The sequence below is a fragment of the Notechis scutatus genome, chromosome 2 (assembly GCF_049901735.1).
Source record: "Notechis scutatus isolate UNSWTSFEM ecotype Mainland chromosome 2, rNotScu1.2, whole genome shotgun sequence".
NCBI lineage: Eukaryota > Metazoa > Chordata > Lepidosauria > Squamata > Elapidae > Notechis > Notechis scutatus.
In genome coordinates, this window is record NC_142010.1 from 260,671,612 (window position 1) to 260,695,928 (window position 24,317).

Genomic DNA, 24,317 nt, shown 5'->3' on the forward strand with positions numbered 1-24,317 from the left:
GGTATAAATTTTACTAGGAGGTTAGGGTTTGTGCTTTTACATATAGCCTATGGTGATTTTTTTTATTAAAAAAATGCATTTACACAATGCATTTATTTTGTCCTCTTCTCCCCTCCTTCCCTTCCAGCTTAATACACATTTCTACCCGCCACTCCCACCCCCAGATCTAACCAGGTGAACATACTGTAGAAAGTTATATAAGATATTGCTTTTTTTACCTGGTATTTTTTGAAACAGCTGTGGATTGAACTGAAACTTGTTTCTATTTGTTTTATTATGCTATACCTAAAAACAAAACACAAACAAAAAAAAAATATTAAAAATTCTTAAAAAGGAAAAAAAAAAGTTAGGATATACATACCAAGCACTAATTCTTTTAAAAACAACGCCATTTATCACTGGGTAAATATGGGATTTTAGCAGAATCGGGCTCGCGGTGAGCTTTTACACCTCATGCTAACTCACGTTGTAGATACGCTGTTTTACTTGTAGCAATTCAAGCAACTCCATACAGGTAGTTTGCTTTGCTCCATTTTACGACCATGGTTAAGTGAATCGCTTGCAGGTGTTAAGCTAGGAACCCAGTCATTAAGTGAATCTACCTTCCCCCATTATCAGAAGGTCTCAAAAGGCGATCACGTGACCCCAGAACATTCCTAAATATAAGCCACTTGCCAAGTGTCTTTTGAGCATGTGACAGTGAGGATGCTGAAATGGGCTTAAGTGTGAAAAACGGTCATAAGTCTCTTTTTTGACGACGTCGTCACTTCAAACGGTCACTAAATGAACTGTCATAAGTTGAGGGCTGCCTGTATTATCTGTGCCATTGGGTGACTGTTGGAAATCAGATGGATTTCAGATGGAAATCAGATGGCGTAGTAGATGGACATTGTCAGAACTATGCTATCAATGCAAGATGTATGCACCATACGATTGTTATATATATATATATATTTTCCAGGTATGAGTGGGTGGAATGCAATTAAGTTTAGGAACGTACCTTCTGTCCAATCACGTCAGCCCAAGGATGTCTAGTTTCCTCTCACTTCCCTTAGGAATCTTCCTGACTAACTATATTTAGACAGAGAGGACAGAAACCCAGATTGTGTGATTGCACTCTCCATATCTGATGGGTTGGGTGCCACATGGTGGGTACTGGAATGCACTGGCCAATGCAAAAAAAGAAAAAATGTACACAGCTTGTTCACCTATGAAACTTATATGTTTGCATAGAAACTCTTTTAAAACTGATAGATTAGCACAATTGGAGTAGACCAGTGGCCAATCTTATTCCTTTGAGAATTTGAGGTAGACGTAATTCATTCCAGTGAAATTTAACATATCCTCCAAAAAAAATCACATTTGCGTATACATGGAGGCGGAGGTGGCCTAGTGCTTGGTAAAACATGTGGAATAATGCATGGGGGAAACACAACAATCCATATTTTTTTCTTGGGGGTGGGGTGGGTGTCAGTCACATAGGTAGAAATCAACAAGATAGAATTGTCCCAATTGTGGGATCCTTTTAGAAGTATTGTATATTCCTGGAGGGAAATGCTCCATGGAAGGAATTGTCAACAAACTGTAGTGGAAACAACAAAGCTGAGGATTTGTGTTGTGAAATGGTCATTGGACCATTGTATAAGAGATAGGTCCAGTGAATTATTTGGATAAGACAGTTGTGAAAGCAGTACGAATAAGGAAATGGTGGGATCCCTAGAAATATGCATGAAAAAAAAATTAGAATCTTGACCTAGTTTTCATTGACCTGTTTTTGGAGTTTAAGCCAACCTAAGTCCCAAGCAGAAACCTTGTTTCTAAGATAAAGAGTTGCTAAAACGAGGGCACATTCATTCAGGGATGGAAAATGTTTTGGTGGCAAGGACTATCCAACTTTTAGGGGAGCCCGAGGCCCACAAAATGTGGGTGACCTTTTCACATATGGGTCTTTGCTTTTAAGGGTAAGGTGTCTATTTTTGGTCTTACGATGCAAGTTTTAATGTTTCCCAATTGGCAGGAGGCTGTGCTGTTATTTTTTTCAGCAGTCATGGCCATAAGGCCAGAAAAAAGAAGACTTGGGGACCATGTATGGTCTTGAGGATACAGGTTGATCACCCTTGATCTACATCTTCTTGGCCTCACAACCTTTATGTGAAATTTTAGATGCTGAGATGTTACTTTAGCCTTGCAAGCAAAAAAAAAGAAAAAAAGAGAGTGATACAATTTGTGGGATTAGGGTCCCATACCCATGGATTTCAAGGAGACACAACTGACGAAAACCCATATTTGAATTGATCAGAGAGCCAAAGTACTCCAAAACTTAAGGAACCAAGAATGGATTAGACCCATCAAGCATAAACCATAAAATGGAGGTTCTGGTGAGGAATTAGAAACGGCTTTTACTCATCATTGGCTAGAGCAGAATCAGAAAAAAACTGGAATATGAAATATGCAACAAATATTACTGAAAGAATTCCACTTGGAGACTTTCAGGATGTTCTTATTCTTCTTATTTCTTTTTGGGGGTAGTGATTTATCCAGGTTTTTAAATGATGTGTTTGATATAATGGTGTTTGTATAAATTCTAAGGCATTTTCAGACATGGCCTTTTATTAAAATGCTCTATGTAAAGATAACACTTGTAATACAACTTGTGTGTATGAAGGGTTCAAATCGGTTTTTGTTCCATTTTAGAAGATGTGTAGGCCAACAGCTGTCCAGGCTTGAAATCTTCAGACTGCTTACTCCAGGATGGTCCTACTAGGGTAAAGATGAATGTGGGTCTATGTCCTGTAAATTCTACAAAGGTGATTTAAACCAGGGGTCTCCAATCTTGGGAATTTTACAACTTGTAGACTTCAACTCCCAGACTTGAAGCAAAGCTGGCTGAAGAACACTGGAAGTCCACAAGTCGTAAAATTGCCAAGATTGGAGACCCCTGGTTTAGACAGCTTCAAATAAACTTTCAGAGGAAAAATAAAAAGGGTTAATTTATGAGTAGCTGTGAGGGTGGTCCTTTCCTTGGGGTAGGTGGGTGGGGAAGAGGTTAAATGTCAAGAGGGCAGCCAAAGTCATATGATCAAAGCCCCACCCATTTTTAATGTCTATTCATAATAAGGGCAGGAATTTATGTGGCCATTAACTATCATTGTGACTTTCCCCACCTCATTATCTGAGCTGAATAGTTAAAGTATCTGAGTTAAATAGTTTAAATAAAAATATTGAGAGGGCCGGTAGAATTCTTAAGTGGTCTTTATGGAAATCACCTCCAATCCTCTCTTAATGAAAAGATGGATTTTAAAAATCAGTATCCTTAGTTCTAGAAACAATGGAACTGTCAACCAAACAAAAACTTCTTTGGTCTTTTTAGTTGCCAGCAGAAAGGGAAGGGGGAAAGTAGTGCATTCCTTAAATGCTTCAGATAATTGCTAGGCGGCCGAAGCTGTTGGCACGCAAGATTATTACTGGAGATCATGATTGATAACTCTTGGCTATGGATGTGTCCCATTGAAGAATATACATCCAGGAGGTGGAGGGAAGATCAGGGTCAAGGGTGAAGTGAATGATGTGTCTTGGAGTGGGCTGGCGGTCAGGGCTCCGACAGGAATATTGCTATCAAGGAAGGCCACATGCCAAGAACTCCACATAAAGTGGTTTTTTTTTCATTGGATTTCAAGAAATGGTTGCACTAAGATTAATATCGGTGTGACTTAGTGAGTTTTAAAGGGCATTATGGAGTTCCTTGCTCCTCAGTGATAAGATAAATGATGGAGAATAAGCTTCTTTGAATGCTGGCTACTTCTAACAGCAATGTGTTCTGACCACATGTAAAGTTTGATTAATTTTAGACTTATCCACAACTGCGCATAGGTGTTGACGCCTATCTCCTCTGAGAAGGGGTTGATGGGTAAGTGTGGGTTGAAAATGGGTTGACGCCCACATTCTCCCAGATCTTAACTACACATAGTGTGGAGATGCACATCCCTGAGTGTAGATTGGGTTGATCTGATTTCCCATTGAGAAATTTCTCTGCTTTTTTTTTAGCCCAGGGAATCTCCAAACTTGGTGACTTTAAGAATTGACTTTAAGAATTCTTAACATTTCCAAATTTGGAGACAAACCCCCCCCGTTTTAGCAGCAGAATGTTTACATTTGCAGAAGGATAAATGCAACAGCTATGCAACCATCTCTGAACGACAGACCCATGCATTCCCTGGTGTGTAGTGAGGTAGAAGTCTTAAGAGGGGCTTCAAAGACCTTGACTAACAATGTTCAGATGGCCCAGAACTTGAAAGGGCCACCCAGGTAAATAGGATCTTCCTTTGGAATTCTTGAGAATGTTCAGAAGTCCACCCAGAAAGTCTCCACAGCTAAGACAGTTTGGAAATGTCTATCCTGACACCTAACTAGACCAGAGCATAACAGAGTTGGAAGGGACCTTGATGGTCATCTAGTCCAACCCCCTGTTCAAGCAGGAGACCCTACAGCATTCTAGACAAATAACTATCCAATTTCTTCTTAAAAGTCTCCAGTGATGGAACACCCACAACTTCTGGGGGCAAGTTGTTCCACTGATTAATTGTTCTCACTGTCAGGAAATTTCTCCTTAGATCTAGGTTACTGCTCTTTTTGATTAGTTTCCACCCGTTGCTTCTTGTCCAACCTTGTTTCCCCCCAACTAGCATTTCCTAGTACCAAATCTCCTTGTATTGTCTGTTGATAGTTTTAGCCACAAGTTCCTTCTGGACTAAAAAATAAATAAAAATAATTTCAGAACTGTTTGTTATGTCTTTGTTTCCTTTTTTTTTTTTTTTAAATATATATAATATAGGGTTGTGACAATTTGTCATTTTGCCACCCAGTGAGTAATAACTGGATGACTCCTTTTGGTAATTTGAAAGTGGTGTTTCTCCCCACCCCGGGAAAGGGTGTTGACAGCTGTCAGGATGGGAAGGAACAATTCTTTTCATATTAGGCAACTTGTAAATAAGTTTCTTTTCTTTTTATCCTTAAAAATAAATGAATAAATAACCATTTGTCTTGCAAAGTCCAGTTGTTGACCAGATGGGACCGAAATGAATATGTTCATGCCTTTAAAAAATAAGAGGGGAAAAAATAATAATATTGCTGTTTTTATAAAGTACTTGGTTCTTCATGTGAATATCTTGAAATTTGTTAAGGATACTGTCCTGTATTAAACCTGTAAAATAATATTTGTCTAAGTAGAGATTGAAAAAAAAAAGGAAAAAAAATCTAAGGAGCCGATTCATGTCTGAAGATCTGTTGTATCTCAATAGCCGATTTGTTAATGATGTTGTACATTCAATAGAAGTTTTTGGGGAAGAAGGCATGGTGTCAGAGGGTTTGTATGTCTTTTGTGGTTGGCTCTGTATGTTGTCCCATGTGTGTAAGACCAGAATAAACTGCTTCTTTCATTCATTCCATTCTCCGCTGAGATGTTTATTTATTTTTTAACCAATATTCATCGGTGGATCTTTGATTCTTTGATTCTTCTCCCTACAACTTTTCAATGGCACTCCTCTAACAAAATAAAATTCAACGGTGAAAAAAAGGAAGGTTCTACATTTAGGCAAGAAAAACCAAATGCACAGATACAGGGTAGGTCTGTGATGGGGAACCTATGGCATGCATGCCAGAGGTGGCACGCAGAGCCCTCTCTATGGGCATGCCTGCCATTGCCAGCTGCTCTTCTGGTTTTCAGTGCTCTGGTGCACGCGAAGACCAGCATGCACACCAGCTAGCTGCTCTTCAGTTTCTGATGCTCCGGTGCATGCACATGCACACATGTGCACATGCGTTCCGGTTTGGGCACTCTGTGCCAAAAAGTTTTGCCATCACTGTTATAGGTGGTACCTGGCGCAATAGTGGTGACTGTGAGAGGGATCTTGGAGTCCTAGTGGACAATCATTTAAATATGAGCCAGCATGTGCAGCCGCTGCCAAAAAAAGCCAACACAGTTCTAGGCTTCATCAACAGAAAGATAGAATTAAGATCAGGAGACGTGTTAATACCACTTTATAATGCCTTGGTAAGGTCATGCTTGGAATACAGCATCTAGTTTTGATCACTATGACGTAAAAAAGTTGTTGAGACTCTAGAAAGAGTGCAGAGAAGAGCAACAAAGGTGATTGGGGGACTGGAGGCTAAAACATATGAAGAACAGTTGCAGGAACTGGGTATGTCTAGTCTAGTGAAGGGAAGGACCAGGGGATACATGATAGCAGTCTTCCAGTATCTCAGGGGCTGCCACAAAGAAGAGGAAGTCAAGCTATTCTGCAAAGCACCTGAAGGCAGGACAAGAAGCAATGGGTGGAAACTAATCAGGGAGAGAAGCAACTTAGAACTAAGGAGAAATTTCCAGACAGTTAGAACAATTAATCAGTGGAACAACTTGCCTCCAGAAATTGTGAATGCTCCAACACTGGAAGATTTAAAGGGAGATTGGATAACCACTTGTCTGAAGTGATATAGTGTTTCCTGTCTAAGCAAGGGGTTGGACTAGAAGACCTTGAAAGGGATCTTAGGGTCCTAGTGGACAATCATTTAAATATGAGCCAGCTGTGTGCTGCAGCTGCCAAAAAAAGCCAACACAGTTCTAGGCTGCATCAACAGTGGGATAGAATCAAGATCAGGTGAAGTGTTAATATCACTTTACAATATCTTAGTGAGACCACACTTGGAATACTGCATCCAGTTTTGGTCGCCACCCTGTAAAAAAGATGTTGAGACTCTAGAAAGAGTGCAGAAAAGAGCAAGAAAGGTGATTTTGGCAGACAGTGCTGCTGGACACCGGAGAGGGTGAAATCTAGGCATTTTGGCCAGCAAGGTGCTGCAGGAGGCGGTTCAGGCTGAAAACAGGGCAGAGCGCGCCGTGTGCATCCTGTCTCCCTACCCCGCTCCTACCCCGTGCTGGCCCATGGAGGAGAACTACATTGCTGATCTGGCTCTCAAAGAAATCCAGTTTGACACCCTTGGGCTAGAGAATTCTGGGAGTTGAAATCCACAGAACTTAAAGTGGCCAGGTTGGAAAAACACTGGAGTACATTACGTTTCATGGGTAGGCAAACTCTACCTTATCTCTAGGGTAGGCTAGGAAGACTGAAAGCCACTTGTCTGGAATAGCATAGGGTTTCCTGCCTAAGCAGGGGATTGGACTAGAAGACCTCCAAGGTCCCTGCCATCTGTATTCTGATTGATATTGATAAACTAGGTAAGGAGAAGCCATCGTAGTTACAACCACTTTTTTCCCAGAGATACCAAAACTCACTCAGTCAAATCAAATCTTTATCACAACCACAGACCAGCATAACGAAACCCATTGTCCATCAGTTAAGGAAGGGATTCATCCAGATAGATTACAGGTTAACAGAGTTGGAAGGGACCTTCTAGGCAGGGGTGGGATTCAAAAATCCCAGCAACCAGTTGACTGCCCAGTTGCTGAGTGGGCGTGGCCATGGTGGGCGTGGCCTCCAAGAACTTCCTGTTTCCAGCTTCTGGTGGGTCTCCAGAGCCTAAGGGAGGCTGTTTTTGCCCTCCCAAAGGTCTGGAGGCTTCCCCCGGGCCTTTGGGAGGGCAAAAACAGCCTCCCCTGGGCTCTGAAGGCCCACCAGAAGCCTGAAACTGGGCCATTTCCCGACTTCCAGAAGGCCCATTTTTCCCCCTCCCAGAGCCTTTGCATGGACCTTGCACTCACCTCCATCAAAAATGGGCTGCTTGGAGAGTCCTGGTAGGGGAGGGGAAGGGTGGGTGGAACCAGCTGGTCAGTTGAAATATCGGTTCGGCAAACGAGGTGTAACTTTAACGTCCAGTTCGCCTAAACCGGTCAAAACCGGTAGAATTCCACCCCTGCTTCTAGGTCATCTAGTCCAACCCCTCACCCAAGCAAGAGACCCTACACCATTTCTGGCAGACAGCAGTCCAATATCTTCTTGAAAGCCTTCAGGGATGAAGTCTCCACAACTTCTGAAGGCAACTTCTGTTCCAGGGATTGATTGTTCTGACTGTCGGAAAATTTCTCCTTATTTTCAGGTTGAATCTCTCCTTGTTCAGTTTCCATCCATTATGCCTTGTCTGGCTTTTGGGTGCTTTTGCAAATAGCTTGACCCCCTTCATTACAATTACAAATCATAAGGTCACAAAGCTGATCATTACCGGATGGGATCTGACTTTGTGACTTATTTTGTGATGGTGTTCAGCGAGCACATAAGTTGCCAAATGTATGCATTGGTCATTACGTGAATGCAGAGGTTGTTAGCCAAACCCATTATTCACGACGCGGAGTTTTTGCCAAAAACTGGAAGTAAGTGATAGTTTTCAGCGAAAACATAGTAAATCACAGTCGACATGCCTGCAGGATGTTGCAAAGGTGAGCCAGTTGCCAAGCACTCAAAATGCAGTCATTTGATTGTGCCTGTGGGTTAGGTAGTCAGGACTTCAGAACCAAATCCATAGTAACTTTGAACAATCTCTCAACAACCTATTGCTTTGTTGTTAGTTGCAAAGTTCGTGTCCAAGTCTGACCCATTGTGACCCCATGGACAACGTTCCTGCAGGCCTTCCTTTCCTCTCCCATCTTCTGGAGTCCATTTAAGCTTATGCCGACTGCTCCAGTGACTCCATCCGGCTACCTCATTCTCTGTCATCCTCTTCTTCTTTTGCCTTCAACCGTTCCCAGCATTAGGCTCTTCTCCAGGGAGTCCTTCCTTCCTTCTCATTAGGTGGCCAAAGTATTTGAGTTTCATCTTCAGGATCTGGCCTTCTAAAGAGAAGTCGGGGCTGATCTCCTCTAGGACTGACCGGTTGGATCGCCTTGCAGTCCAAGGGACTCTCACAGGAATCTTCTCCTCCAGCACCAGAGTTCAAAGGCCTCCATTCTTTGGAGCTCAGCCTTCCTTATGGTCCAACTTTCACAGCCATGCATTGCAACTGGGAAAACCATATCCTTGACTATACACACTTTTGTTGGCAGTATGCTGCTGTCTAGATTTGCCATAGCTACGCTTCAGTACAGGCAGTCCTCGAACTTACAACATTTCTCCTAGTCACCTTTTGAAGATAGAATGGCGCTGAAAAAAAGTGACTTATGGCCATTTTTCACCATTGCAGCATCCCCATTAGTCATAGGATTTAGGTTCAGATGCTTGACAACTGACTCACATTTATGATGGTTGCAGTGTCCCTGGGGTCAGATGATCCCCTTTTGTGACCTCCTGACAAGCCATGTCAATGGGGAAACCAGATTCCTTTAATGACCGTGTGACTAATTTAACAATTGCAGTGAGTCGCTTATCAAACGTGGCAAGAAAAGTCATAAAATGGGGCAAAACTCACTTAATAACTCTCACTTGGCAACATCAATGTCGGACTCAATTGTGGTCATAAGTTGAGGAGTACCTGCACAGGTAGAGATCTCAGAACTGGGGCTCAGAGCATCGGATGAAAGCTCTTGTTTAAAGCTAAATGTTTTGGGGTACATGTCACTGTTCCAGTGAGTACCACGAGAACTGCATATAAACCACTTGGCAACTCTGAAAAGACCGGCATGTTAACTCCTAATAAATCCTTTTTAAGCTTTGGAAGTTTGGCTCGAGACTCATGATTTAAATGGGGGGTAACTTCCGGAATCCTGACACTACTCTGACTTTCAGGTTTGAAGAACATTATATGCATTTAATCTTGGCTGATTAGAAAAATGCCTTTAATACGCAGATTCTAATACCTTCCATCTTACCTTTTCAAGGAGAAAATAGATAACCTTTTAAGTGCAGCATAAGATCAAAACTGTTGGCTGGAAATAAGGAAAATGGACTTGTGTCTAGTGCATTTTCAGAAAATCAGGATCCATAACCTGCAAGTTAACAACTGTTTTTTTTTTAAACAATATCATGCCGTTAATAAGCAGATTCTAACACTTTCTGAGGGACCCGGTGGCTCAGTGGCTAAGACGCTGAGCTTGTCGATCAGAAAGGTTGGCAGTTCAGCGGTTCGAATCCCTAGCGCTGTGTAACGGAGCGAGTTCCCATTCCTTGTCCCAGCTTCTGCCAACTAGCAGTTCGAAAGCATGTAAAAATGCAAGTAGAAAAATAGGGACCACTTTGGTGGGAAGCGTTTCGTGAGCCTTCAGCATTTAGTCATGCTGGCCATATGACCACGGAGATGTATTTGGACAGCGCTGGCTCTTTGGCTTTGTAACGGAGATGAGCACTGCCCCCTAGATCCGGAAACGACTAGCATGTATGTGAGAGGCGAACTTTTGCCTTACCCTTAATACTTTCTGACTTACCTTTTCAAGGAGAAAATAGAGAACATCTTAAGTGCAGTGTAAGATCAAAATTGTTGGCTGGAAATAAGGAAAATGAACTTGTATCTTGTGTGTTTTGAGAAAGATCAGGATCCATAACCTGAAAAGTTAACAACTGTTTGTTTGTTTTTAATAATATCAAGCTGATACACAAATGTTGCTTGAAAATACTCTCAAATCTTTATCATGCAAAATGTCTGCGGAAGCTTGGGGAGATCTTTCAGTTCAGCCTTGATATTTCTCTGCAGCTACTCATGCTTTCCCTCATACATTATTTTAATGAAGCCAACTGTCTTTGCAAGAGAAACATATAGATGATGGTGAAGGATTTCTATGTCATGTTACATTCATCTCCATTGGAAACACATTCATAATTGACCTTGAATTTAATCCTTTTGGTTACCATTCCTTTATTGTCAATTGAGAAAACTTGACATAAATGCAAGCAACAGATCTGTGCAATATGTAAATATTGCAGCCGTTGTGTCAAAAAGAAACAAAGCAATATTTTCCAAAGCTTAAAATATGACATCCAAATATCTGGCTTGTTATTTTGCAATGTGAGAAGTTTCATTTTGCCACATACTTTCAGGAACTTTTTTTAATCTTTAAGGAATCTTCCCCAGACTATTTTCCCCTTCCTTCTTCTTCTTTGTTGACTCCTAGCTGGTTTAATTTCTGGGTTTCGAGGGAATAAGTGTTTTTTTTTCTAAATATCTTTCAACATCTCCAGGGGATGTCCAACTTTGGTAGCTTTAAGACTTGTGGACTTCAATGACTATGTGTCAGAATGGTTGAACAATTGGAAACTTCCAATCTCAACCAGCAAATGTTCTGTCTTACACACTGGCAACAAAAATCAGAAGACTAAATACAAACTGGGCGAATATGACCTCATAGATGACCCTCACTCTTTCAAAGACCTAGGAGTACTCATTTCAAAAGATCTAAGCCCCAGAGCTCACTGCAACAACATAGCCAAAAAGGCATTAAGTGTTGTTAATCAAATTTTGTGAAGCTTCTTCTCAAGTAACATTGAACTGCAAACCAGGGCATACAAAAACTTCGCCAGACCAATTCTTGAATACAGCTCATCTGCCTGAAATCCACACTGTATAACCAGGGGTGGGATTCAAATTTTTTAACAACCGGTTCTGTGGACATGGCTGGGTGGTCATGTTATTGGCTGGGTGTGGCCAACTCAATATCACTCACATCGAGGCACGCATCTCCTCGCCTGGCCTCTCATGATTGTGGGGATGCTGCAACAGTCGTAAGTGTGAAAAATGGTCATAAGTCACTTTTTTCAGTGTCACTGTAACTTTGAATGGTCAATCCACACAAGTAAAGTACCAGCAAAGGAGGGGAAAATAACTCCAGAGAAGTTCCTGAGACAGGAAGTCTAGTCCTGCCAAGAAATAAGGGTTAACAGAGAGGCAGTTTCTATAAGCAACACCAGAATGTTTCCTTCCTGCCTTCCTTACAGGATTAGGCCAGTAATTTCTTCTAACAACCAGTTCTCCGAACTGCTTAGAATGTTAACTATTGGTTCTAGAGAATAGGTGCAAACTAGTAGAATCCCACCCCTGTGTATAACGGATGTTGATACAATTGAGCGAGTCCAGAGGTATTTCACGAGAAGAGTACTCCACTCCTCTGCTCGTAATAGAATACCTTATGCTACCAGGCTTGAAATTTTGGACCTGCACAACCTTGACAGTGGGAACAATCAACCAATGGAACAGAAGTTGCCCTCGGAAGTTGTGGGAGCACCATCAGTTGAGACTTTCAAGAAGAGATTGGACTGCCATTTGTCAGAAATGGTGTAGGGTGTCCCGCTTGGGTGGGGGGTTGGACTAGATGACCTACAAGGTCCCTTCCAACTCTGATTATCTGTATCTGTATCTGTAGAACTACCCCACCCACAGTCTGATCTAAGCTTAGTACACAAAATTGTCTGCTATAACATCCTACCTGTCAATGACTACTTCAGCTTCGACCACAACAACACATGGGCAAACAATAGGTACAAACTCAAAGTAAACTGCTCCAAACTCAATTGCAGAAAGTAAGACTTCAGCAACAGAGTGGTCAACGCCTGGAACTCACTACCTGACTGTCGTTACATCCTCAAACACCCCCCCTCCCCCCAAAAAAAACCTTTAGCCTTAAACTGTCTACCATGGACCTCACTCCATTCCTAAGAGGCCTGTAAGAGGGCGTGCATAAGTACACCAGCATGCCTACCATCCCTGTCCTACTGTTCCCATTTATCAATTTATTTGTACTCATTTAACAGATAACAGATAGATAACAGATCATCAGAGTTGGAAGGGACCTTTTAGGTCATCTAGTCCAACCCCTTGCCCAAGCAGGAGACCCTACACCATTTCTGACAGATGGCAGCCCAGTCTCTTCTTGAAAGCTTCCAGTGATGATGCTCCCACAACTTCCAAAGGCATCTTCTGTTCCATGGGTTGATTGTTCTCAGTGTCAGAAAATTTCTCCTTATTTCCAGGTTGAGTCTCTCCTTGGTCAGTTTCCATCCATTATTCCTTGTCTGGCCTTTGGGTGCTTTGGAAAATAGCTTGACCCCTTCCTCTCTGTGGCAGCCCTTCATTTATTATGCATATACTTATATCTGTTTATACTTATATGTTTATATGTTATGTTCATACTTATACTTGTTTTCTCATACAAGCTTGATAAAGCAAACAAACAAACAAATAAATAAATAAATTCCCCAGACAGGTTTAGCTGGGGAATTCTGGGAGTCGAGGTCCACATGTGTTAAAGTCACCAAGGTTGGTCACCCCTGGTTAGAGCTGTAGCTGGGAGTTGTCCAGCAATATCTGAGGACACTCGATCACCTCCACTGTTCTAGAATCCAGGTGCCAGTCTAAATTACATTTTACAGTAAAATCTTTTTCTAGCTCCTCTCTCTTTCATAACATTGTAGACCTGGAAGGGAACTTCTAGGTCAACCCCTCTGTCCAAGGGAGGAATTCTCATTCTTCCGGCTTGAATGGTTGTCCTATCTTTTCTTGAAAAACTCCAGGGATGGGCCATCAACAACTTCAGGAGTTCCATTGATTAATCATTCTCATTGTCAGGAAATTCCTCCTTATTTCCAGTTGGATCTTCCTCTGGGGACCTTCCACCCATTGCTTCTTCTCCTTCCCTCAGGTCCTTTTGAAAATAAATGGACATTTTCTTCCCTGTGACGATTAGAAGCTGCTGTTATGCCTACCTTTCACCCTTCTCTAAACATACCTAGTTCTCATAGCGGTTCATTATTTTATACCCTTCTTTTTTAGCCATGTCACGTACAGAGAATATTAGAATGTCATTTTCTTTTTTTTAACTTTTTATTTTATTTTCTTTACTTTTTCTTAGTTTAAAATACAAATGAAAATAAAGACCATGGGGAAAAAGGGAAGGGAAATGGGGGGAAGAGGATTAGAGTTAAGGAAAAGGAGAGAAACAAAAAAGCAGTGACTTCCAACTTTTTTCAGTGCGGTAAGTTACATAACAGGATATTCTCAACTTGTTCCTTATTAGTAAGCATTAGCCACTTCTATAGCGGCCTATTTAATCATCAGAACACAGAATTAGAATTCCATCTTTATCTCTTTAAAGCAGAGTGTCCAGAAGTGGTTTCCAGGTGGAAACAAAGCTAGTTACATTCTTTTCTCTTATTAGTGTGGTTAATTTTGCAATCTCTGCCAATTCTATTCCCTTTTCCATCCATTCTTCCATGTTGGGTACCAAATGCTTCTTCCCATTATTGAGCATGTAAAATTCTTGCTGCAATATAATAGCTAGGTCCCATTTCCCCCCCAGTTCTTTATCCAATAGTTCTAGGCTGAAAAACAGCTTCTATCCCAGGGTATTAACTCTATTGAATTCTACTGTATAGTGCAATATTAATGCAATATCAGGGGTTTTCAATTCAGTGTATAAAACGTGAAGTATGTGTGTTTGTGTTTATTTTCATAGTCATAATGTACACTGGAGATGGTATTTAATTTCATTGTATGAGGTGCAATGAGAATAAAGTAAACCAAAAACTAAATGGAAATAAAATCTTAGAATGACGAATTTTAGAAGAACAAGATAAGACAACATCAAAGATACACTACAAAAGATCAGACAGCAATAGTTAGGGCTGCCACCAAGGTGATATTCAGCCGGTTCTGACCAGTCCTGGAGAACCAGTAGAGGAAATTTTGAGTAGTTTGGAGAACCAGCAAATCCCGCCTCTGACTGCCCATTTGTTCTCTGCTTCCTGAGTCCCAGCTGATTGGCTGGGTCTTCCTTGGTTGCCCTGCACAGGAGAATGGAGATGGAAAGCAGGTTAGTGGGGCAGGGAGGGAATGAGATTTTGCAGTATCCTTCCCCTGTCACACCCACCAAGCCACGCCATGCCCACCAAGCCACGGCCACAGAACCAGTAGTGAAAAATTTTGAATCCCACCACTGGCTGGCAGAAGGAGAAAGGAGGAGGAGGGGGCGAGGGAGAAGGGGAAAGGGAAGGGGAAGGAAAGCAGAAGCAGGAATGAAGGTAGAAGGGGGAGAGGGAGGGGGAGTAGAAGGAGAAGGAGGATTGGGATAAATAAATACCCGGCAATGCTGGCTTATTGGCTAGTAAATAATATTCAGCCCAACATTGCAAGAAACTGAAGGAGAAGTAATCACAATATGAAGCAGGATGACCCTGAATCTTTATATCTAGGTATGGGAACAGCTGAGGTACCAGGCAGAAGGTGTTGTGTTGGTCACATTGCTCTTTTCTTAATCAGGATTCTTAAGTTGCACCACAAGGTAATTGGCGGACTTAAGCAACTCGCAGCTGCCGTGGTGCTCTGGGGAACTGTCATACAGATATGGCATACAGATCAAACTCCCCCCAAAAGCAACCCTGGTCAAGAGCTGGACTTGCCAAAAGGACCGCTGAGATAGCCACTGTCAAAATGGCAGTCCTAAGCGGTTCGCGGCTGCCGCAGCTGTAAAAACAAACCTCGGAGTCAGACCGAAGGAACGGTCAATGACTCTGGCCCCAACACAGGCAACACGGCTTACTTAGAGCTTAGGTCACTTAGAGCACTTTAGGTCCACCAAAAACCAATTAAAAAAAAACTGGTCAATTAATCAAAAAGGAAAAAATTAAAAAGAAAATTAAAAGGTGAGAAAATAAAAAGGCACAGAAAAACCAAGAAGTGGTTGAGCTGACAGCTGTCAAACCTTTCCAAAACTCTAGGAAAAATCCAGGGAGTAGTATAATTCTTCTAAATCTCAAATGATTCCGAGCCCTTTTAGGGGTGTCCGAATGAGCGGAGACTGAGTTGAAGAACTGGGGACAGTTACCAGGGAGGCGTGTCCTCAGAATTCAACTCGGCCTGTAGAGCAACGAGGCTAGAGACAACCCAACCTGGATTCTCCCGTCGATTCAATGGAGAAACACCACTTTGTTGGTCTGTTGTTTCCCCGTGCTTTATCCGAATGTCGAATAACGTTGACCAAGAGAGGGTTTATTTGCTGAGTCTAGTAGTCCATGGAAAGCCCTATTATATTACAGGCCATCAATGAACTACCCAGAGAAGGATTCCTATTTGTTTTATTGTTCTTTTGATAAGGCTGTAAAACGCAGAACTTCTGCATTGACGTTTCCTCAATTGATGAGACCGTATATAAAGGCGAGTCATCAGCACCCTCTGATAAAGGAAACAAACTTTACGCAGCCTTGATTGCCGTGCTCAGGGGTTTGATAAAAGGAGTCGAATGAAACACAGAACTGTGTTGCGGGCAAAGAGAAAGGGCATAAACCAGAAAAAGGCACGCATTGGTCTCTCTCTGCCTGCCATAACTTAGACCTTTAATAGCATCCATTTATCTACTACTGGCAGTTTCCTTAAAGTTTCCCCCAGATATACAGCCACTGGTTGGCTTTAAAAATCACCCTGACAGATCCTTTAAAAATGAACAGGAGATGCCATAAGCAGCCGAGCATCTAAAAGGAAAGCACTGTTGTTGTTTTTTAAGAGCTGTTTTTAAGGTTGGTTTCTGAAAATTTCTGTTTAGGGCTACATCGCGGAGTACAAGTGCGCAAAGCAGGCTTGGCTTTCACTCAAGGGATGTAGTTTTCCACATTGTGGGGAAGAGACATAATGTGCTCCTTATTTATTTTACTTTACCTTGAACTTCTCTTTCTCTTCCCTTCCCCCTTCTCTTCTTCCTCTCCTTCTTTTCATTCCATTCCATGTTCTGTTCTGTTCTGTTCTGTTCTGTTCTGTTCTACTCTACTCTACTCTACTCTACTCTACTCTACTCTACTCTACTCTGCTCTATTCCATATATTCTATTCTATTATTTTCCATTCCATTCCATACTATTTTTTGTTCTGTTCCACTCTGTCTCTTTACATTCCATTCCATACTTTCTGTCCTGTCCTATCTTATCCCAGCCTAGCCTAGCCTAGCCTATACATATCGTGCATATAGCACCATGGCTGTCACTGCTGCCTTGACTTTTTTGACCTCTCTGTGGTTGCCCCTGCCTCCCATAACGTTACTGTGGCTTGACCTATACCTGTTTAGAAAAAAAAAAGAAGTCTTGATTTTAAGTCAAATATGTTTCTACTTTGAGACAAGGGACCCAAATGTAGGCTTCCTTCGTGCCAAATTGTTAAAGGTGAGCTTAACCAGATGGGAATTTTCTGCATTAAGAAGTTGGCTTCCATTTTTGATAGGATATGTTTCTAAAGGATTTTCTGCAATAAAGGAGAGTTTCTCTAATTTTTTTTTAAAGCTATGCAAATACAGCGGAGTCTGTTAAGCTGAGTAAAGTTTCTATGCTCCTGAGCGCACCTGATCCCATATAATGAGTTTGTGGACCACTGCACACCACTCACTGTCCACGGAGCAGTTGCAAACGTGTGCTCCATCAGCCTGCTCACAACAACCCCGTCTGCGTAGCCGTTAAATTAACTCCACATGGATCACAGGGTTTCAAATGTCAGCCTTTAAAACGCAGACAGGCATTGATAATGGGGCTGTATCGACAGAGGAGGATGTAAGGCCGCATATTGACCGTGGCAATTGGAATATAATCACCCTCAGATTAAAAAAAAAAAGAGTAAGGTTTATGGAGACTTCTTTTCATCCGAGCAAAATATTCTTATTTTGAATTTAAAAATGCACTGTCACAGGAAGAAGGTTGCACGGGGGCGGGGAGGAGGAATAAGTGAGAAAGGGTGTGCCACAAAAATTATGATGGGCTTGTTGATTATGGATTCAGTCCTTTCAAATGGGGGATTGTCATTGGGAAAAGCTTCACACAATGCCTGTCCTGGATTCTATTTATTTGCCAGCACTAGAATAGAATAGAGCAGGAGCACTAGAGCCTAGCCATCACAATCAATCAGAATAGAGCTGGAAGGGACCTTGGAGGTCTTCTAGTCCAACCCCTTGCTCAAGCAGGAGACCCTACCATTCCAGACAAATGGCTGTCCAGTCTCTTCATAAGAACTTCCAGTGATGGAGAACTTACAACTTATGAAGGCAAACTGTTCCACTGGTTGATTGTCCTCACTGTCAGAAAGTTTCTCCTTCATTCCAGGTTACTTCTCTCCTTGATTAGTTTCCATCCATTGTTTCTTCTCTTGCCCTCTTTTTTTACATCGTGGTGACCAAAATTGGATGCCTTATTCCAAGTGTGGTCTTACCAAGGCATTATAAAATGTTATCAACACTTCACGTTATCTTGATTCTATCCAGGGGTGGGATTCAAATTTCTTAACAACCGGTTCTGTGGGCATGGCTTAATTTGTGGGTGTTGGTTAGTGGTCATGTGACTGGGTGGGCATGACTGGGTGGGCGTGACTTGTATGTAAATATTGTAAATATTTATGTAATTATTGAATTTTTTTTATAAAAAAAGAAAGCAACTTTTACCCCAAATCAGGCAAAGCAGGCAGGCAGATTGAGTTGCTCGCAGAATCTCAGATTCACTCAGAGATCCACCTTTCTGCAATCTGCTGCCTGAGTCTGCACTGAAAAATAGAAGCTTCAGTCCTAGGGAAGGTTCAGCTCTACTTTTAGATTAGCTAGAAAGCAAGAAATCCAACATATTTCCTGCTTTCTAGCTGATCTAAATCTCCTGGCATAGTTGATAGTCAGAACAGGGTGGGGTGGGGTGGGGCCAGCCAGCGGAACCATTTGGCGGTTCTCCGAACTGCGCAGAATCATAACTACCGCTTCTGTAGAATTGGTCCAATCAGGTAGATTCCCACCCCTGATTCTATCCCTCTGCTTATGCAGCCTAGAACTGTTGCTGTCATTTTCTTGGCAAGTTTTTCTGAAATGGTTTGCCATTGCTTTCTTCTTAGGGTTGAGAGAAAGTGATTGGCTCAAAGTCACCCAGCTGGATTTGTGCCTAAGGAGGAAGTAGTTTCCAAATTAATAGGTTTAGCTAATTTTTGGATAGATAGTACTCAAAATGCAAATGTTGTTTTCTCCCCTCTTGTTTTGTATTAGAGAAGTTCCCTTTCAGATAGAAGTTTCTTTTTTTTTTAATCACACATTAATGTTTTTCAAATATTCATTATTTTTTACGAGATGCACTTTTTTTTAATATTTTTACAGAGAATAAAGCGTTTAGAATTATATACTACCGGGTTGGAAATTAACTGCTGGACAAGGCAAATGGATATTGAATGCTTTTTGATTTGCTAAAAGGTTGATATTACAAGGCTGGAAGGATTCTCATTTCCCATCAGTTATGACATGCTTTGACGATCTCATCTTTCTGTCTGTGTGTGAATAAACAATCCGCCCTCAGGAGTCTAATTTAGATGACTTCTAAAAATTGAGTTTGCAAAGATGAGCTCCTGTCTTTACTTTTCCTTTTGTATTGTCAAATGAGTGAATTTTGTCCTAAATGAAATAATTGCAAAATCTCCTCCACCTCCTCCTCCTCCTCCTCCTCCTCCTCCTCCTCCTCCTCCTCCTCCTCCTCCTCCTCCTCCTCCTCCTCCTCCTCCTCCTCCTCCTCCCTGCAAACCCCACTCCCTTCTAGCACTGAGGATGTTACCAGTTGGGTAATGAAATGTCTGCACAAAAACAACCAGCTCAGAGAGCACCAAGGACTCACAGTCCTCCTCCTCCTCCTCCTCCTCTCCTCCTCCTCCTCCTCCTCCTCCTCCTCCTCCTCCTCCTCCTCCTCCTCCTCCTCCTAATCCTCCTCCTCCTAATCCTAATTCTAATCCTCCTCCTCCTCTTTCTCCATGCACACCCCACTCCCTTCTTTCACTGATGATGTTACCTTATTGGGTAATGAAATGTCTGCAAGAAAACAGCCAGCTCGAAGAGCACCAAGGACATCATAGTCGTCGTCCTCCTCCTTCCCCACCACCTCCTCCCCCTCCCCCTCTTCCTCTTCTTCCTCTTTCTCCTCCTCTTCTTTCTTCTCCTCCTCTTCTTCCTCCTTCCACCCTCCTCTTCCTTCTCCTCCCAAATCAAAATATTGCAGGATGAAGATCTCTTCATTGAAGGTTATAGAATGTAATTGATTTACAGATCGTCCTCGACTTAACAACCATTCATTTAGTCACCATTCAAAGTTACAACAGCACTGAAAAATGTGACTTGGGAGCAGTTTTTACACTTACAACCATTGCAGCCTCCCCCACGGTCACATGATCAAAATTCAGACGCTTGGCAACTGGCATGTACTGTTGACGGGTGCACTGTCCAGGGGTCCTGGGATCATCCTTTTGTCACTTGTCTTCTGACAAGCAAAGCCAATGGGAGTTATCCAGATTCGCTTAGCAACCATATCGCTAACTTAACAACTGCAAGTGAATCACTTAACAACTGTGGCGAGAAAGGTTGCCCAATGGGGCAAGGAAGGCTCCCTTAGCAACTGTCTCGCTTTTGCAACAGAAACGTTGGGCTCCATTGTGGTCATACATCGAGGACGGCTTGTAACAGGCACCCTGAAATAATAAATTAAGCAAGCAGGCAAGCCAGCAAGAAATTCCAAGTAGATTCTAAAATGCCCTGAGAATGAGGAAGAAAAACTGATATATGTATATGTAGACAGGCAGGCAGGCAGACAGACAGATAGATGTAGAGTCACACACACACACACACACACACACACACACACACAGATGATGGATGCATATGGATGGATAGAGATATATTAGGTAGATAGATGATAGATAGATAGATAGATAGATAGATAGATAGATAGATAGATAGATAGATAGATAGATAGATATAGATATAGATATAGATATAGAGATAGAGATATAGATATAGATATAGATACATAGATACATAGATACATAGATTGATAGATACATAGATTGATAGATACATAGATACATAGATACAAAGATACAAAGATATAGGGAGGGAGGGAGGGAGGGAGGGAGGGAGAGAGAGAGAGAGAGAGAGAGAGAGAGAGAGAGAGAGAGAGAGAGAGAGAGAGAGAGAGAGAGAGAGAGAGAGAGAGAATTTAGATTTAGACAAGGCCCTGGCTGGTTTTGTTTTGCTTCACCAGATTTTTATCAAGTATCTCCTGGACTGCTGGACAGTGATAGAATAAAACCAAGCAAGCACATCCAATTTAATAACAAGGCATTAGAAGAAATATCCTTCCGGATTCAGTTCCAGGTGGGGAAAAAGACACTGGATTCATGAAAGTTGCTTGGAAAGAAGGTTTAGTGGTGGACAGGATCACATGCCTTGGAGCTCTTGGGCGAAGGAAAAGGGAAGAGATGCTGAGAGTCCCTGGATTTTATACCCTCTCTGACTTTGAACTTCCTCGGGCACAGGAAGACTATCCTGATTGGTTGCTGTCAGAGGTCATAGCTAGCTTTGTAGGTTGTCCGTGTGCTAAGTTTGGTTGAAACTTGGTGGGTGATGCAATGAAGGGCAATTCAATGGCTCTGCCTGAAGGAGGTAGATCTTTGTTATGTAGAATAGACTGGCCCAGGCCTTAATGGCCCATTAACAAAGGTGTGGGGGGAGGGGCTGAGCTTCTGCTTCTCTGACTTTCTACTTCTCTTTTAAGGGGAAATATTCTGCCTTATTAGTATTTCCCACAATATTTCATTTTCCTCGGAGAGGGGTGGGTGAGTGCTAACTTCCACGGAGCCTTAACAGACCCGCTGTCTGAAATAAAGCCGGCATCTTCATCTTCAATCAAAGAAAACAGCATCTTCCTAGTTCCATGTAATCATATTGATTTCCAACCCCCCAGCCTTTCCTTCTCATCTATTTTATGAGGAACTGTCTTAGCCATACGGGATAATGGCAATTTGGAGTATTACTCATCATGAGTAGCTAGAGAGCTTAATCGCTTGGAATGGGCCCAAATCATATAAAGCAAATCCAGTTTATTCACTTATGCCGTCGAAGAGCACAGTAACCTCTAGAGTCATAAATGCATTATATATATATATATAAAACCTGGTGAAATCAAAGGAGCGATTTGACATGTGTCTTTGCAGGAAGAAGAAAAAATTCAATTCAGAATAGAGCTGGAAGGGATCTCGGAGGTCATTTAATCCAGCCCCCTGCTCAAGCAAGAGATCCTATACTATTCCATACGTTGCAGGCAAATAAGAAAAGTTTGGGAGGATCTTTAGCCAACAGAACTTACATGCATACTTCAAAACAAAGGTGATATTCAGCAGGTTCTGACCAGTTCTGGTGGAAATTTTCAGTACTTCTGGAGAAATGGCCAATACCTCCTCTGACTGGCCCCACCTCCATCTCTTCTCTGCCTCCCATTGAGCCCCAGCTGATCGGCTGGGTCTTCTTTGGTTGTCCTGCACAGGAGAACAGAGCTGGAAAGCAGGTTAGTGGGGTGGGGACGGAATGGGGATTTTGCAGTATCCTTCCCCTGCCACACCCACCAAGCCACGCCCACAGAACTAGTAGTAAATTTTTTTGAATTCCACCACTGCTTCAAACCCAAGAATAGACTAAGGCAGAAGCTTGTCCACCCCATGGACAAAACACCCAGACACAAATTGAGCAATGTGGTATATGCATTACAATGCAGTGAGCCATGTGCAGATCTGTACATTGGGGAAACAAAACAACCACCTTTTCCCCTCCCTCCCTCCTGCCTTCCTTCCTTCCCTCCCTCCCTCCCTCCCTCCCTCCCTCCCTCTCTCCCTCCCTTCTTCCTTCCAACCAACCCACTTTCCTGCCTCTCTCCCTTCCTTCATTTTCCCCTCCCTCCCTCCTGCCTTCCTTCCCTCCCTCCCCTCTCCCTCCCTTCTTCCTTCCAACCAACCCTCTTTCCTTTCTTCCTCCATCCCTCCCTCCCTCCCTTCCTTCTTTCCTTCCCTCCTTCCCTCCTGCCTTCCTTCCTTCTCTTTCTTCTCACCTCCTTCCAGGGACAAATACAGATCCTACATTATAATATAATCCTATAAATCATTTGTTCTCCCAGTGCTAAAAACAGGATATGTGCATTGCATAGACAACGCACATTTTGCCTTGCCTTGTAAAGTTTTTGTTTTGCTTTTATCAGTACCCTGACTAGTGGGAGGGATGTAGAAAGATATAAAAGCTCAGAAATAGACTTGTGTCTCCAAAGCCACAGGATCCTGGTTTATTACATCAAGACTACCTGATAGACCACAAGTTGCAAATTGTATGACTGAATAGAATATGAATATCTGTCCCAAAAGCCAACTGGATGTAAAAAAAAATGATTTCCACCTCATCTTTCTTACAGATATAATCATTTTATCGGTGGAGGTATTTCTTTTCCTTCCATTGCATCTGTGTTATTTATGATCAGACCACAGTTCTGAAGTATTTCTAGCCATGAAGCTCACCTTGGCACCATTGCTTGCACCCATGCTGATGATAAAGGGAAAACCAGCAAGTTCTGACTTGGAAGTAACTTGTATTGAATAATAGAATAACAGATTTGGAAGGGACTTGGAGGTCTTCTAGACTAACACCCTGCTCAAGCAGGAGATCCTATACCAGGGGTTTGCAACCTTGGCAACTTTAAGACTTGTGGACTTCAACTCCCAGAGTTCCTCAGCCAGCTTTGCTGGCTGAGGAACTCTGGGAGTTGAAGTCCACAAGTCTTAAAGTTGCCAAGGTTGGACACCCCTGTCCTATACCATTCTGAACAAGTGGTTCAGAAAGCCTCCAGTCACGGAGCACCCACTTGCCACTGAAGACAAGTTGTTCCACTGATGAAAAGTCTGAAGAGGTTCTCCGTCATCCAACTCATGGTTGTCCCAGAGGTGCTTTTTCAGGAGGCAACTGGACTTGCTTCTTCTTCTTCTTTTGAAGACGTTTTGCCTCTCATCCAAGAAGCTTCTTCAGCTCTGACAAGATAGCGGGGAACGAAAGGATTTATATTCTTTGCAGACAGCTGGCCATTTCCATCCTTTTGTCTTCACGTTGTTTCAGAGTTGACGGAATAGCAGAGTTGGAAGGGACCTTGGAGGTCTCCTAGTCTAACCTCCTGCCCAAGCAGGAGACCCTGTAGCATTTGAAACAAGTGATTGTCCAGTCTCTTCTTCAAAACCTCCACCCAACAGCTTCTGAAGGCAAGCCGTTCCCCTGATTAATAGTTCTCATCTCCATCGTTTCCTTGTAACGGGCCTGTTTTCATCCAAAGGAGTTGTCTTTGCGATGTGCCTTTTACAGCTACACCACCTTCCAAAGTTACTTCATTTATGGTAGATAATAACTCTGTCATTGTAGCTCGGGCTTTTTAGCCAGTCAGTTGCCACTGATGTCCAGAAGGATCAGAAGGTTTGAAAGAGAAAGTGGATAGTGTATCCAGGTAGTCCTCAACTTATAAAAATTTGGTTGTCGTTTGCCGGCAGCTGGTGCAGACAGCAGAGGTGTCAGCGAGTGAGGACGAAAGGGAACCAGTCAGGGAGTCTGGTGAGGACTTGGACGAGGGTCCCTGTATCCGATGCAAGGATGAGGCCAGATAACAGATA